This window comes from Rhineura floridana, chromosome 1 (assembly GCF_030035675.1).
Source record: "Rhineura floridana isolate rRhiFlo1 chromosome 1, rRhiFlo1.hap2, whole genome shotgun sequence".
Classification (NCBI taxonomy): Eukaryota; Metazoa; Chordata; class Lepidosauria; order Squamata; family Rhineuridae; genus Rhineura; species Rhineura floridana.
The window spans coordinates 37,866,543-37,875,946 of NC_084480.1; the positions used below are offsets into that span (position 1 = coordinate 37,866,543).

At 45.3% G+C, this 9,404-nt stretch overlaps 1 pseudogene; it reads right to left on the reverse strand.

Annotated features, from left to right (window-relative positions):
* Nucleotides 1–8,813: 8,813 nt before the first annotated feature.
* LOC133375903 (5S ribosomal RNA) lies at nt 8,814–8,932 on the reverse strand (annotated as a pseudogene).
* Nucleotides 8,933–9,404: the final 472 nt, after the last annotated feature.

A 9,404-nucleotide genomic window follows, 5' to 3' on the forward strand; every position in this document is an offset into this window, starting at 1 on the left:
GGGTGATATTTGTCCACAGTTTTTGTTTGGGTGTATGATGTGCCAGTATTCTCCATGTGCAGAGTTTTTAATTCTATGTGGAAGTAAACACTACATGTAAGCCATTTGACATCTTAATTTCTGTGTGTTCTGTATAACCACTGCACCTCCTTCAGTTTGTCTTATTTTGTTGGCTCTATAAACATGATTCAATAAATATTACAGAGATGATAGTCATGAACTCAAGACGCGTCAAAGTGATTTTCTATTAATCCCTGCAAGCAACAGAATACAGGAGAAAATTGGCACACTGCGACCAAATGAGGGTGGGGGAAACGTTATTCCTTTCTGTGTAGAGGTGGAGGAAGAACCATATGTTCAAAGACTGTAGGGCTACTGCTGAAATTGGCAGGATGGTGTCAACCCCCACCCCCCATGTACAACATCCAGTTCCAGTTACCCTGTGCCCTGCTGTGATTATGATGCAGTTTTCTCCACCAGTGCCAGACAGTCCTGTGGAGCCTGGCAGAAAAAAGCACCCACAAAAATACCATCAGGGAAAGTTGAACAAAACATTATAGGGAGGGGGGGTGACTGAGTTTTAGCTTCAGTATCCTAAAATGAATCGTTCTGGCCTTCCTGTAGACCAGAATGATCATGGATTCAAAACTGCAATCAATTCAAATTTTGACCTGAAATAAAAGACTGCAAATATTTTTTTCACTATAGTTCTGAAATTTAAACTAGCATGCCCAGTTGTTTAGTACAAAAAAAGAGGACACCGATTTGCACAAGGTAATTTATATGTGTAGATGCAAATTTAGAAATAATTACTTATACTTTAAATAGAAATACAATACATCTCACCATAGTGGGGAAGGCAGCAGATGATTTGGGTGCCCGCTCAGTCTGCTGAGTACTGTTAAGCTTTGATGGGCAACTGCAAGGCCTGAGTTCTCCTTTTTTTATGGTTATCTTTAAACCAGATTTCGACTGACCAGCCCTCTAACAGAGGACCTTCAGCTAGAGGACTATCTCCTCATAGTCCTACAAAGAGGACTGTCCTATGAAAAGTAGGGCACATGGCCACCCTAATTTAAACCCATGCACTTGAAGAAAATATGGCAGCTCTACTTGGGCTGGGCTCCTTCTGGGAGGAAGGGTGGAATATAAATTTAATAAATAATACTTCAAAAGCCAGGTTGTGGACAGTGAGAGTTCTGTAGCTGCAGAAAGAGACAGTGAATCCTGATAATAGCATTATACAGCCACAAGAGTGGCTGTATACTATAGTCAGCATGGATTTTTCACATTCCGCAATGTTAAATTGAAAATACCGCCCATGCCATTCTGATGCTTTCCGTAAGGTCATTTCAAAACAAAAGCTTACAAAACGTATAGTTCTGAATTCAGAAATGCTTGCTTAACAACCCTATAAATTTTCATGGTGATACACAAAACAGTCAGAGAGAATCAAGCATTCAAAGTGTAAAAAGAGAGAGGAAAAAAACCAGATCCCTTTTGGACTTTTTTCTGTCAGAGTTTCATAATCTGTTGAAATTAATTAAAATCAGCCATGTTCACAGAGTACCTGTAATCCTGTTACTGAACTTGCCCCATACTCTGACCATCTTCTCCAGTGTAAAAGTTAAAAAAATGCCTGTCTGATTTTTAATTAATTGAAGAAATTTAGCATTGACCTCAATGATAAGGCCGGGCATGCTCAGTAAGAACCAACTGTCAGTGTTTTAAAAGCCAGACTCACAGCTGCTGGGCTTGGCTAATCAGTGGGCCACACCCACACCAGACCTTTATTTCACTTGAGACAGTCATGGCTTCCCCCAAAGAATCCTGGAAAGTATGGTTTGTGAAGGGTGCTGAGAGGAGACTCCTATTCCCCTGATAGAGCTCCAATGGCTAGAGTGGTTTAACAGTCAGCTGCTCTGATTGAAGCTCTGTGAGGGGAATAGGGCATCTCCCAGCAACTCTCAGCACCCTTCACTAACTACACTTCCCAGGGAAAGCCATGACTGTCTAAAGTGAAATAAAGGTCTGGTGTAGATGTGGCCAGGGATAGCTTTGGTATAAATTTGGGTGTGAGGCTACATGTGCCTGCTGTAGAATAAAAAGGTGGGGGAAACGCTGAAAAAGAATAATGTTCACAATATTTTCCCTTTTCGAAAGGAAAGGAGTTTCCCCTCTGCCCAATGCCCACCCATCCAATCTCCTCTCCTCCCCCTCCCCCTTCCTCCCCCTCCCATTCCTGCTCTCCTGTTCCACTTCCTGCCCCTCCCCAAGGTCAGTTTCACCCAACCTAAGCATGATTGCACAGGAGTAAGTTGCACTGAACTCAAAAAACATGCAAATGATCAAACCTGCCCTCTCCTCCTCCTCCCTCCTATCCCCTCCCCCTTGCCCCTTCCCTCCCCCTTCCTTCCCCCATCCCTTCTCCTCCCCATCCCTTCCCCATCCCCTTCCAATCCCCTCCTTCCCTCTCCTCCTCCTTCCCCTCCCCTCCCCTCTGCCCTCCCTCTCCCCCACCCCCATGGTCAGTTTTACCTATCCTAGGACAACAACCGGGGAGATCAGGGTTCAAAGCCCCATACAGCCATGAAGCTCACTGGGTGACCTTGAGCCAATCACTGCTTCTCTGCCTCAGAGGAAGGCAATGGTAAACCCCCTCTGAATACTACTTAGCAGGAAAACCCTATTTATAGGGTCGCCATAAGTTGGAATCGACTTGAAGGCAGTCCATTTCATTTTCAAGCATGATTGCACGGGAGTAAATCCCATTGAACTCAATAAGCATGCAAATGATCAAACCTGCCCTCCCCTCCTCCCTCCCATCACCTCCCTTTTGCCCCTTCGCTCCTCCTTCCTTCACCCCTTCCCCTCCCCTTCCAATCCCCTCCTTCTGCTCCCCTCTTCCCCCTTCCTCCTTCTGTCTAGTCTCCCCTCCCCTTCCTCCTCTCCCATGGTCAGTTTTACCTATCCTAGCTATGATTGCATGGGAGTAAATCCCACTGAACTCAATAAGCATGCAAATGATCAGACCTGCCTTTTCCCTCCTTCCCCTCTCTTCTCCCTTCCTTCTTCCTCTCCTCCCCTCTTCCTTTTTCCTCCTCCCCTGCCCACTCCAGGCCTCCCTCCCCATGGTCAGTTTTACCCAGAGCTTTGAAAAGTTACTTTTTTGAACTACAACTCCCAACAGCCCCAGCCAGCATGGCCATTGGATTGGGCTGATGGGAGTTGTAGTTCAAAAAAGTAACTTTTCAAAGCTCTGGTTTTACCTATCCTAAGCATGATTGCACGGGAGTAAATCCCACTGAACTCAATAAACATGTAAATGATCAAACCTGCCTTCCTCCTTCCCCTCCTGCCTGCTCCCGCTCCTCCCTTCCCCATCCCCTGAGGTCAGTTTCACCTGTCCTAAGCATGATTGCAGGGGAGTAAATCCCACTGAACTCAATAAGCATGCTAATGATCAATCCATTCTCAGCAAACGTGCACAGGATCCCAAAGCAAGAAGAACACCAACAAACATGTAATTCTCCATCTTTGGAGATGGCAGTGTTGCCACCAGTCATCATATGCTCAGAGGCATATGTTACCAAATTCTTCCAAGCTACACAGGAAGTGGATTGGACTGTGAAAGACCAACCCAAATTGTGTTTGCATTTTTATAAATTTATAGGGCAGTACAATATCTCAGAGAGGAGGTCAGGTCTCCTGCTCCCCTGGTGCATTCCTTATAGCTGACCAATTTCCCTGCTTTTTAAAGTTTGATAGAAATATCTATTGGCTATAGGCACGTTCTTAAACTGCAAAGTTTTTTTGCCTATTTGTGAATTCAATCTACATCATCAAGCAGTTTGGTAGCAGCAGGAGATCAACCAGTAGACACTGAATTCAGTTATTCAAGCAACATCTCTGACAGTGAGAAAGGACAGTCAAATGGTGACGGTGACAGAGAAGCAGAAAGTAGTATTCAAGCCTGGCTAGATTATTCTATAATCTTAGAGGGGGGAGTAGCTGTGACTACCATGAAGGGATCCTGCACTTCTGAATTTGCCAGTACACTACTGGAGGGGAGTAGGGTTGTGTCTGGCAATCATACGCCCACCAGCCACACATTCAAGAAAGAGAAGGGACTCTATGTGCATACTGCTAATGCACACTTGTGTATAATGATAAACCCCTCCATGCAAAGGGGTGATCCTGGGCCAGACAGGTCAGCAGAAAGTATAACTGGTGCACGTGTTACATGTTCTTTTAAAACATCAGGAGTTTGCCTGAACCCCCCTTCTTTGAGCCACCATGCCATCTGGGCTGATCTTGGCTATGCCACAACTGTCATCAGGCACGGTTTGGTCCTAAAGTAACAGTTACCTGCTTTTTATTTTTAAGATATAGTTCCTCCCTGCCTGTATCCTAGCAGGCAGGTACATTTCAAGAGATGTCAGCCGATCAAACATTCAAAACTAAGGAGCACATAGCTGGGGTTCTGAAGCAGGTGGCAACGTATTCTGTGGAACTGTGATATTCTGAATGTGTACAAGAATCTGCAGAGAAATTCTTCCCCACCTTCTATTACATTTTGGAAAGCTGTATTTCTCCTTGCAGACCTCATGTCAACATGCGACTTAAAATCATCCCCTGTCCTTCCCTCCCTTGCTGAAAGTAGCCTTGAGAGAAGCATTCTACTGTAGTCAATAAAATAAGTTGCAGCGTGTGCTTGGTTACATTGCATGTGGTGCTATACTGGAAAATATGCACAAGAATATTGTATTTCAAGGAAATAGGTAGAGTCCAGCAATTGCCCCTTTAATATCCTAACTGGAGCCTATGCAGGGGCTTCGATCTGCTTAATAATCTGTTATTAAATATGCTGTTGCCATTGCAATGAGTAGAATCCTTTAGTCTGTGTCCTTTCACTGCTGAGGTATAGCTGTAGCTTGTAAGTCTGTGCAGGAATAAGTGATGACAGAAGTTCTCACAGGGAGATGGGATAGAGGCAGAGCCACAGACAAAACAGGATACAACTGATGTTTGGAGGTCTCCAGACATGGGATGGGGCAATACATGGTATTGACCTATAAAGCCTTACACGGTGCGGGCCCGCAATATCTGATGGAACGCCTCTCCCGCTATGAACCTACCCGTACACTTCGTTCGACATCTAAGGCCCTCCTCCGAGTACCGTCTCACCAAGAGGCTCGGAGGGTAATGACAAGATCTAGGGCCTTTTTGGTGGTGGCCCCTGAATTGTGGAACAGTCTCCCCGAGGAGGTACGCCTGGCGCCTACGCTGCTATCCTTTCGGCGCCAGGCTAAAACCTTCCTATTCTCCCAGGCATATTAATATATTTCTATGTATTTTACTGTTTTAATGTTTTAGCTATGCTAATATCATTTAGTGTTATTATGAATTTGTATTTTTATCTGTGATTTTGTTCATTTATTGTATTATTGTATGTTGTACACCGCCCAGGGAGCCATTGGCTATGGGCGGTTTATAAATGAAATTGAATAAATAAAATAAATAAATAAATTCACTATACACGAGACAGGCACAGTGGTATATCTTAACTGGCTAAGTGAAGAAACCTATGGACGTAAAGGCCAAGTGGGTGTGATTAATGCACCAATCAGCTTTTGTCAACATAGTTCAACAGTTTATAGGTAATAGCAGCCCCTTGTTTGAAGGAGACTCCAACACATACTTTAAGGCAAAGACAGGAGGAGACAGTGTGATTGATGACCCAGGAGTTCATCTGTTGCTGATAACATCTACAAAGGGATCTTCCAACAACTGTAAGGTTGAATTCTGCTCTGTTTGTGGTGGTTTGTTCTTTTCATCCTCATCTTATGAATAAACCCTGTTACCTAGCACATTTGGTGTTAAATTTCATTGCCGATCTGAATATTGTTTAAAAGAACTACCCCCCCCTTGGCCGAATAGGTGCCCACAACAGTTTCTCTGGTTTGCAAATGCGCCCACAGGCCCAAATACATTGGCAACCTTTTGGTTACTCATACAATGATCTACATTGTAGCACTCTCACTGTTCTGTGTATTCAGAAAAGGACTAATTCTTCTGAATAAACAGAAGAAAGGGCAGTATGAGTTTTCAGCTAAACAGGCAGCCTACTGCTATGACTTTTAGCTGTGCATGGTAAGTTCTCCACCCTGTCTGCTCCCCCATCCACCCCCAAACCCCTAAATCTTCTCCATAGGGTTGAAGATACCCCAAGAGGAGATCTCAGGGGCACGTGGAGAGGGGAGAGGGCAGGGAAGTTACATTGAAGAGCTAAAAGTTCTGTTTAGTTGGATTCTGCCCAAGATAAACACATTACTTTTTAACATAACATCTGTCCACAAAACCCAAGAGATCATCTCCCTCTGCCTGGACACCATTAGCGTGAGGCATCAACCAAGGATAATTTGGTTTAAGGAGATGATTAAGAGAAGGTTGTAGTCCACTCACACTGGACTCTTTTCAAAATAGCATGAAAATGCATCTCCACAGCACTTATCCCTCTTTTTGCCCCTGCTGGCTCACTCCATGAACACTAGGAAAGTTTTTTTCCATGTGAATTCAATGCCACTCACAGGACATCACCTTTAGTCTCACTGTTATTGAGAGGGATGCAGCAAACTGCATCCTTCAGCATCCAAACGTCTCTCCATGTATCGCCAGAGGCCTTTGAATCTTCCAAATGTCTGGTCAGCTAAGAGCTTATCTTTTGATAGCACCATGTTGTTGCTGTTATTGTTTTCTGGAACTGTCTTGGGAGAAGCATATAGTCTCATGAGCTAAGGCTGTAGGACTTACAGTACAAGTGATTTCTTAAGACCACAGGCAGCAGTGAGACCTCATCTGTTTCCATTTCTCTCCATACAGTCTTCACTTATACTCTTCCACACCACTGAACAAAGATGATTCCTGAAGAACACACAGCTTGTGAACTTTCCAACTGAACATCCATACAGAGTATATCCATTGCTGCCCCTCATTACCTGCAGGGCAATATGATGCAGCTTGCCAACTGTACATCCTGTGGAGGCGATACGAAGCCAAACAAAATGTGCATAGAAACCATCAATGGCCTCTAGGCAGTTTGGAAACTCCTGTTTACCAAACCTTGCCACTGCTGCCTCTGCATCCCCCAAAGCGATTAGATTTCTGAAATGCAGTGTGAATGAACTGCCTCACAAAGAACACTGAAGACGTTGCTAGCACAGTTGGCACTGAGCTATTCTGTTTCTTGAATGTACTCCACACAGTCACAGCCACAAACTTCTCCATTGAGATTTATGCACCTAACACATATTTCAGACAGCTTCCTGGAGTAGTTTAACAAGCCCCATAAATGTGCCACAGAACATGCGAAAAAAGAAATCCATCTGTTGCAGGTGTGGGAAACCGTTGATCCTCCAGATGTTGCTGAACTACCATTCTCATCATCTCTGGCCATTAGCCATGCTTGCTGGGGCTGATGGGAATTGTAGTTCAGCAACAATCCAGGGCCCAAAAGTTCCCCATCCCTGGTATAGGGGGTGCACTAAATCTCCTTGAACCTCCTCACCACTGCAAACAAAAAGGTCCTGAGAATCTACCCTCACACATATATAAAAACATGAAGATGCTTTCCTTGACCTGAGTGCTGTATGCAAGAAGCTCTAGAAAGACCAGCAACCTTTGCCCCCCCACCAAAAAAAAAAAAAGACAGGAAAAACAGCCAGCAAAACAGAGGGGAATGGAGGAAAACCTACCTTCTCCATCCACTATTTGGAAACCATCTCAAAAATGGGAGGGTCAGATCTAAACTGAACAATACAACTGACTAACGGAGGTGAAGGGTCAGAAAGGCTAAGTGAAAAAGGCTGTCAGAGAGAAGGCAGAGCAGAGGATGAACATCACAGTGTGAGGGAGGGAAGAGTAGAATTTGTGGGGCTCAGTTGAGGCCTTCAAAAACCCACTTTAAAAATGGGCAATCATCTTCTTTTCCCATACTCAGTAAAGCATTATGTTACCAAGTTGAAGCTAGTTCCCACTTTCTTGTTCACCACTGAGGTGCATATGAGCATAAGCAAGGAATAAGGTTGCCCACTGGCTAGAAAAACAAAACACGCGCTACGCGTGCACATCTCTGCCATCAACTAAGATGGTGGCAGCGGCTTCAGTACCTTAGGGAAGCTGCAGCCGCCATCTTCATTAAGGGCAATGCTAAAAAGGGGGTATGGGGAGGCATGGATTGCGGAAGGGGAGCGGAGGGCCCCTCAGGGGCTCCTGTAGCTCTGGGGCCCTTGGGCCAGTGCCCAACCTGGCCGCCCTTTAGAACCGGCCCTGCCTGCCCCCCATTGCTTTTGTTGTTGTTGTTTTTTGCCTGACCCTGTGAACAGCATGAGGAGGCCAGATCTAGCTACCCTTTCCATAATCCCCAAGATAGCATCACTCTAGAACTTTGTGAGAAATTAAAAGGGTGCCTTGATCCAGATGCCTGAACCTGCTTAGGCCTTGTCATCACTGTCGCTTGGCAAGCCCACCAGGGCCCATGGACAGAGAAGGAAGTCCCAGAGGACCCTTTGCCCAAACTGGAGATAGCCCTGCATTGAGCCTTGCTGAAAGACTGAATGTAAAGTGAGTTCAAAGGAATAAAACCACTACGGTTAATTTAAAAAAAGAATGAAACCATAAAGCAGGAGTTTTGTTGTTGTTTACGACTTATGGTGATTACGACTTATGGCGACCCTATGAATCTCTTTTGGATATATTCATAGGGTTTTCATGGTAAGAGGTATTCAGAGGTGGTTTACCATTGACTTCCTCTAAGCCTACGGCACCTGGTATTCCCAGGCAGCCTCCCATCCAAGTACTAACCAGACTTGACCCTGCTTAGCTTCCGAGATTAGACAAGATCAGGCATGTTCAGTGTAGTATGGCTGTAGAAAGCAGGAGTGGAGGGCCCTTTCCTGCCTGAGGGCCATATTTTCTTCTGTGTAGCTTTCCAAGGGCCACCTACTGGCAGTGGGCAGGGCCAGAGGCAAAAGTGGGCAGAGCAATGAATGTAAACTGTCCCTTTGTACAGTAGAATAGTGTTTCCGCACACTCACACACCCCTCTCTGTCCTGCAGACAAGCAAGAGGCAGTCTCAAGGGTCGAGGACACATTCCAGCCAGGCCAAAGACATTCAGGGTGCAAAGCAGAGTCTATGAGGGGTGTGTCTTGGGAATAGGAGGCATGGCCTGGGGAGAGCTCCAAGGACAGGGAGGCCTCCGGTTCCCCAGCCCTGCCAGAAAGGCACAAAATAATGATGTCTTAACAATGGGCAATCCAACTTCAGTTAGCAGCTGCTAAAGGGAAATTACTGCATGGTACGAATGGCACAGCACAAGGCAGAGGATTCACTGACCATCCAGCGT